The sequence below is a fragment of the Capricornis sumatraensis genome, chromosome 1 (genome assembly GCF_032405125.1).
Source record: "Capricornis sumatraensis isolate serow.1 chromosome 1, serow.2, whole genome shotgun sequence".
NCBI classification, from domain to species: Eukaryota; Metazoa; Chordata; class Mammalia; order Artiodactyla; family Bovidae; genus Capricornis; species Capricornis sumatraensis.
The window spans coordinates 196,071,653-196,078,539 of NC_091069.1; the positions used below are offsets into that span (position 1 = coordinate 196,071,653).

Sequence of the window (6,887 nt, forward strand, 5' to 3'; positions counted from 1 at the left end):
TCCCTTTCAAATCAACATGTATTAAGTAACACACTTGAAATTTTTATTAAAATTATAGCAATATAATACCAAATGACAAAAATAGAACAAAAATATCATCCTAAAATGATTTTAAAACCATTTAATTATCCAAAATAATTATCTCTTAAGCCCCAATTATAATATATTATGACGTTACTGAAATGCCAACTGTCTTGGGTCATAGATAAAAGTGGTGAAATTTAAAAAAAAATTCACTCCCAGTCTAATAGTCAACATCTATTTACTGTTTAAAAACACTCTGTTGTCATACAAGTTCCTGAGCTATGTAGCTTTCAATCACACGTTAAAATGATGGGGGAGGTTGAGGCATAAAAATGTGTTAATAAGAGCTATTTCTACTCTAACATATTATTTGTTCCCGCTGTATCTTCTCTAATGAGCAGGATGGTGCCTGCCATATCCTTACACAAAGCATCAAAGAGCGTCTGCCTCCTAGAGACTGGAGGGTGCTGGGTCTCTGCTGACTTCACAGTCTTGAGACCCAGGAGGTGAGGTGACAAAGGCTGCCCATCACCATCATGAGAGGAAAAAGCCAATGCTGACTGCCTTCTCCCTTCTGCCTGCAGTCTCTCACCAATGCATCTGATTGGCAGAGCCCAGATAGTATCTGAAACCCTGCTGGCAATGAAATATGAGAATTGTTGTTCTCAGGTTTCTAGACCCTGCAAAACAGGGGATAAGTGAGTTCAAAGGGGCCAGATACGCATGGACAATATCTGACCCATTTGTGTTTTACCAAATTGATATGGGTAAGCATTATTTGACTAGAATACAAGAAGCTTTGAAAGTGTATAGAGAAGACTGATTACTGGCTGGAGAGGAGGAAGCAAAGAGAGAGAAAGCTAGACTTAAAGATAGAATGGGTTAAAGGGATGTTTGCTAGAGGTCTGCAGTGGTCCTTAACCAGGAAAATTATACCATGAAAGCGTCCTTTAGGATGGCATATATTGCTGTTGCACTGAAGAGGACTTTGTGTGTGTGTGTGTGTGTGTGTGTGTGTATAAAGAAAGGAGGGACAGAGAGACTTGAAATAAAGAAAGCTTGCTGTCCTAAGGTGCACTTTTAACAATCCACAAATGAGGTTACAGAGACTGTGAATTAGGATAAAAGTGGCAAAAGTGGAAGCAAAGGGGCACATACGAGAGATGTGGTCCCTGGGTCCAGAAAGAGAAACTGGCCCCCAAGAATAGCTTAGTGTCCATCACACTAGACTGGGATCTATGCCTTCATCCCCTGTCTTGTGGAGGAACAGCCAGCCCACAGCTCAGGAGCCAGCATGTCAGCAATTATCCTTTTCCAAGAAAGACTGCAGCTTTGCTTCTGCATTTTTATCTCCTTTTCCAGTGCCTTTGCAACAGTTCCACTAAATATAGAAATGAGGCGAGATGAGCTGAGGGGTTCCATCGTGTTCCCTCCCTCTCCCATTGCCTAAAGGAGAACTCCTCTCTTGCCTCAAATCCAACATTCTTACAACTCACAAACTGCAGTTTCTACTCCAACCCCACAGGAACACGGCTTCGATCAGGTGATCTGACCATTCTTTCATTCAGTCACTCACATTCAGCAAACATTCATTGAGTAGCTACTCTGTGTCACGCTCCATTGAGGATTTAAAAGTTAAACTAACAACACTAAAATTCCTGCATTACGGAGCATCCATCCTAGTAGGGAGAAGTTACATATAGAATACGTTAGAAGCTAAGTGTGAAGAAGAAAAACAGTGCGATGCCCTCCTTTATAGAATTCTTTTTTTTTTTTTTTGCTGCTGCTGCCTTTCTAAACATAAACTACTTTTCAAGATTCAAAGCCACTTTTTTTCTACTCTGTGTCTTGCCCAACCCTTTCAGCCCTCAGTAGCCTCATCTTGTTCAACGCCTCTTATAGTCTGCTCACATCTTTGTGTACTGATCATGCACACAACACTCTTCACTTCTGAAAAACATGTTCTAGAAGAGATGTGGTTACATGTAAACCTAGTAAATGAGAATTTTTCTTTTAAATGTTCAGTGAGGTCACATGACTTTTATAGGAAGATGTGTAAGAGACCAATCGATGTAACAAAATAGAGAAGTAAAACTGAAAGAAGACACACTGACCTGTGTTGGATATTAGGTGTTAGGCAAAAAAATGAAAGGGTGAGGTCAGGGCTGAATTGGGACCGATTTACAAGAAATGAAGAGGTCTTTGTAGTGAAGCCATGGGACAGGAGAAGAAGGGAAGTAGAGGGAATGTATCTGGAGAAGAACATTTTCAAGAGGAATGGTATCACAGAAATATGCAAGAGAAAGAATATGAGCACATAGAAAAAGAATAGGTGGAGCAGCATCTGAAGGGAAAAAGTGTTAATATCATTCTGTTCGTGATAATATTCTAAGAAGCATGATAATATTCTAAGAAGCCAAATATTTATAACCAGGGCAAAGCTAATCAGAGGTATCCTTTGGACCAAGCATCTTCAAATTTGATAAGAAAGATCCCCTGGCGTGTTTTTTAAAACTATAAATTCCTAAATATCCTTGCACGTGTGCTTAGTTATTTTTGACTCTTTGGGACTGTAGCCCGCCAGTTTCCTCTGTCCAGGGAATTTTCTAGGCAAGAATACTGGAGTGGGTTGCCATTTTCCACACCAAAGGAATTTCCCAACTCAGGGATCAAACCCACGTCTCTTGCATCTTTTGCATTGGCAGAATTCTTTACCACTGCACAACCTGGGAACCCCAACTGTATCCCTAGACCAACTGAACTAGACTCTTTGGGGGAAATCACTAGGAATGTGTACTTCTGTTGATTATTTATTCTGATTCATTTAATCTGGTAAGTTTGGAAAACACAACTTGGCAAAGGCTTTAATGGTGAGTGTCAGGTTTTATTACCTGCAATACTTTCTGGTTGCCATTAGCTTTGAGAAGAGCCATAAATAACAATGGCCTTGGTCTAGGATAATGCTGCAAATGTGGTGTGTCAGCTCTCTGCAAGTTTATACTATAAAGCTATGGTATATACTGTTGATTGGCTGACCAAGAGTTATTCCAACTGCTTTGCTGTTTTAACTAAGGTAGGACTTCCCTGGTGGTCCAGTGATTAAGATTCTGTGCTGGGCTTTCCTGGTGGTCTAGTGGTTAAGAATCCACCTGCCAGTGCAGGGAACATGGGTTCAATCCCTGGTCCGGGAAGATCAAACATGCTGCAGAGCAACTAAGCCTACTAGCCACTACTAAGCATGCACACCACAGAGCACATAAGCTGCAGCTGCTGAGTCTGTGAGCTGTAGCTAGCTAGCGAAACCCACATGCCTAGAGCCCGTGCTCCACAACAAGTGTATACCACCACAATGAGAAGCCCACACACCACACAAACAGAAGCTCCCACTCGCCACAACTAGAGAAAGTCCACACACAGCAATGAAGACACAGCATAGCCAAAAATTAAATGAATAAATAAATCTTAAAAAAAAATATTCTGTGCTTCCAGTGCAGGCAGCACTAGTTCGATTTCTGATTGAAGAACTAAGATCCCCATGGCAGGTGGAGAGACCAAAGAAAAAGAAAAAAAGCAATAGTTTGGAAAAGCAATTCACTTTCCCATGTATCCTTGTTGCTAGATGGGTCCATGTGATACATATTGGCCATTTAGAGGTTTCCTGGGGGCTTCTGAAAATGCTTTCATTCTCTTGGTATAAAAGGCAGACATAACTAGCACCATCCCACACTTTCCTCCTGGTTGGATCCAGGTGTGACACCTGTCTAGTCATGGCAGCTGTTTAAGGATTGAAGGGACCAAGCAGGAGGACACGAGGGACAATGACCCTAACCTTGTGGATCTCGATTGCTTGTTGTTCTACAGGAGGAGGAGGAGGAAGAAGAGAAACAGGAGAGGGGATCTCTTCCTCTAAGTCATTTTTAAAGCTGGTTTTCTGTTCCTTGCAACTGAAAACATTCCAAACTGTCAAAGTAGAAGTGGACTGAGCCCAGGCCTGAGACAAAACTTCATCTCTAATAATTACTGATGTTGAGCATCTTTTCATGCATTTGTCAGCCATCTGTACGTCTTCTTTGGAGAAATGTCTATTTAGCTCTTCTGCCCATCTTTTGATTGAGTTGGTTGTTTTTTGATATTGAGCTGCATGAGCTGTTTGTGTATTTTGGAGATTAATGCTTTGTCATTTGCTTCATTTGCAAATATTTTCTGTCATTCTGAGGGTTGTCTTTTCACCTTGCTTATGGTTTCCTTACATATATACACTATTGATACTATGTATAAAATAACTGGTGAGAACATACTGTACAACACAGGGAACTCTAATTAATGCACTGCACAGGAAGGAAATCCAAAGGGGAGGGAATATATGAATGTATATGCAAGAGCCTCTTGATGAGGGTGAAAGAGGTGAGTGAAAAAGCTGGCTTAAAACTCAACATTAAAAAACTAAAATCATGGCATCCAGTCCCATCACTTCATGGCAAATAGAAGGGGAAAAAGCAGAAGCAGTGGCAGATTTTATTTTCTTGGGCTCCAAAATCACTGTGGACGGTGACTGCAGCCTTGAAATTAAAAGACATTTGCTCCTTGGAAGAAGAGCTAAGACAAAACTAGACAGCATATTAAAAAGCAGAGACATCACTTTGCCAACAAAGGTTCATATAGTCAAAGCTATTATTTTTTCAGTAGTCCTGTGTGGATGTAAGTGTTGGACCATAAAGAAAGCTGAGCACCAAAGAACTGACGTTTTCAAACTGTGGTGTTAGAGAAGCCTCTTGAAAATCCCTTGAACTGCAAGGAGATCAAACCAGGCAATCCTAAGGGAAGTCAACCCTGACTATTCATTGGAAGGACTGAAGCCGAAGCTGAAACTCTAATACTTTGGCTACCTGATGTGAAAAGTCCATTGGAAAAGACCCTGATTCTCAGAAAGACTGAAACAAAAGACGAAGAGGGCGGCAGAGGATGAGATGGTTAGATAGCATCACCGACTCAATGGACATCAATTTGAGCAAACTCTAGGAGACAGTGGAGGACAGGTGAGCCTGAAGTGCTGCAGTCGTGGGGTCACAAAAAGTCAGCCCCTGAACATCAACAACAAAATGACTGATTAATTTTGCTTACAGAAGAAACCACTACAACACTGCAAAGCAACTGCAATCCAATAAAATTAATTAAAACAAAGACTCCTTTGTCTTTACAAATACACATGTGTAAAAGGGTGGGCTTACCTTCTCACTAGGGGATAGATGAAGAAAAGGGTACAGAGATACTGAACCCCAGAATCTGAGTCAGAGGGAGAGTTCTAGAAGGGGAACAGAGTAGAGAAAGTTGATACTTCATGCCAGGGCTATCCTAATAATAGGATATTTGCCCAGGATAAGGCAAAAGGATATGTTATAACTTCACATTCCCTCAACAAAATGCAAAATTGACGCAAACACGGTACAGTGAGTAGTGAAGGGGGATTCAGCTATCAGGGCATGTGTTGGAAGTCTCAGTGTGCTATAAGCAAAGCATCTGACAAACTAGTGCCTTGTTTTTCTGATGATTTCATCTCTTACAGGGTAAAGGATACAACCAGAAGAACTGCTACTTTGTATTTAATTCTAACAGAAAGAGAGAGAGAACTGTTTGTGAAATGGATGTGAAGTCTCAGGGAGAAAGTGTACAGGTCAGTTTAGATGGTGTGATACCCAAAGATGTCAGAAGTGCTGCTAGACATCAGGAAATTAGATTTTAGGAAACTGAAGGGAAAGATGAGTCAGACTCAATGGCCTAAGACTCTAAAGGCAAGATTATTTTAAAAGTCTTTCAAAAATGAAATTTTCAACTCGACAAATATTTATTGATCACTGGCAACATGGAACAATCTGTACCAGGAGCTATAAAATTCTTACTCTTGAAGGATTTATTGCCCATGGAGGGAGGACAAGGAGATAAACGCTCAAATGCACAGCTACCAATTATTGAACATCTACTGTGAAAAACAGTAAGATTAATAATTTATATATAATATTTAAAATATTTACAAATGCTCTGCAAGATAGATATTATTCTCAGTTAACAAATAAAGAGACTAAATGTTTAGACTGGTGGAGTAAATTGCTCGAAGCCTCATTGCTCCAGAGGAAATGAGCCCCAGCCTCCCTTCTCTTGCATTTATGGGATCAGCTTGATCCTTGATCATAAGGCCAAAGGACACCTTCTTCTTTTCCCCATGAGTGTTCAAGAGCACCCGGAGTTCACTGGCACAGATTTGGCCCCTGAAACTAGCAGCTTTTAACAGTTGACTACAAAGGAATAAAATTAGTCCCACCTTTGAAACTGGAATGTCTGCTAAACTCCTGGTGGGAGAATTCATTCCTTGAGTGAAGACTTAACCTTTATCAACCCTTCTATATTGAAAATCTTTCTCCTGAACTATCAGGCACATAGGTAAATCACCACTTAAAAAAAAACAACCGTTTAATGACAGCATGTGTAGAAAAAGATTTATCTTATGAGAAGTTATATATATTTATTATTATTATTGTGTGACTACACAGCTCGGCTTTTGGGATCTTAGCTCCCAGACCAGGGATCGAACCTGGGTCCACAGCAATGAAAGTACCAAGTTTTAACCACTGGACCACCAGGGATTCCCTAGATTGACTCTTTAATGTTGGAAATTGCATAGTTGTACAATATGTTTAGAAGCCTAAGATGTTTGTTTATGGATAAATTGATTAGAGTTTTACTCTACACATTTAATGAATTATATAATGTATTAGTGAAGTGAAGTAGCTCAGTCGTGTCTGACTCTGTGCAACCCCAGGGACTGTAGCCTACCAGGCTCCTCCCTCCATGAGATTCTCCAGGCAAGA

The 6,887-nt window shown here is 40.5% G+C and overlaps 1 non-coding gene across 1 annotated transcript; it reads right to left on the reverse strand.

The window, feature by feature from the left end:
• Positions 1 to 6,589: 6,589 nt before the first annotated feature.
• Positions 6,590 to 6,662, reverse strand: TRNAE-UUC (transfer RNA glutamic acid (anticodon UUC)). Its single transcript has one exon. It is a non-coding gene; the product is annotated as a tRNA-Glu (tRNA).
• Between the last annotated feature and the right edge of the window lie 225 nt (positions 6,663 to 6,887).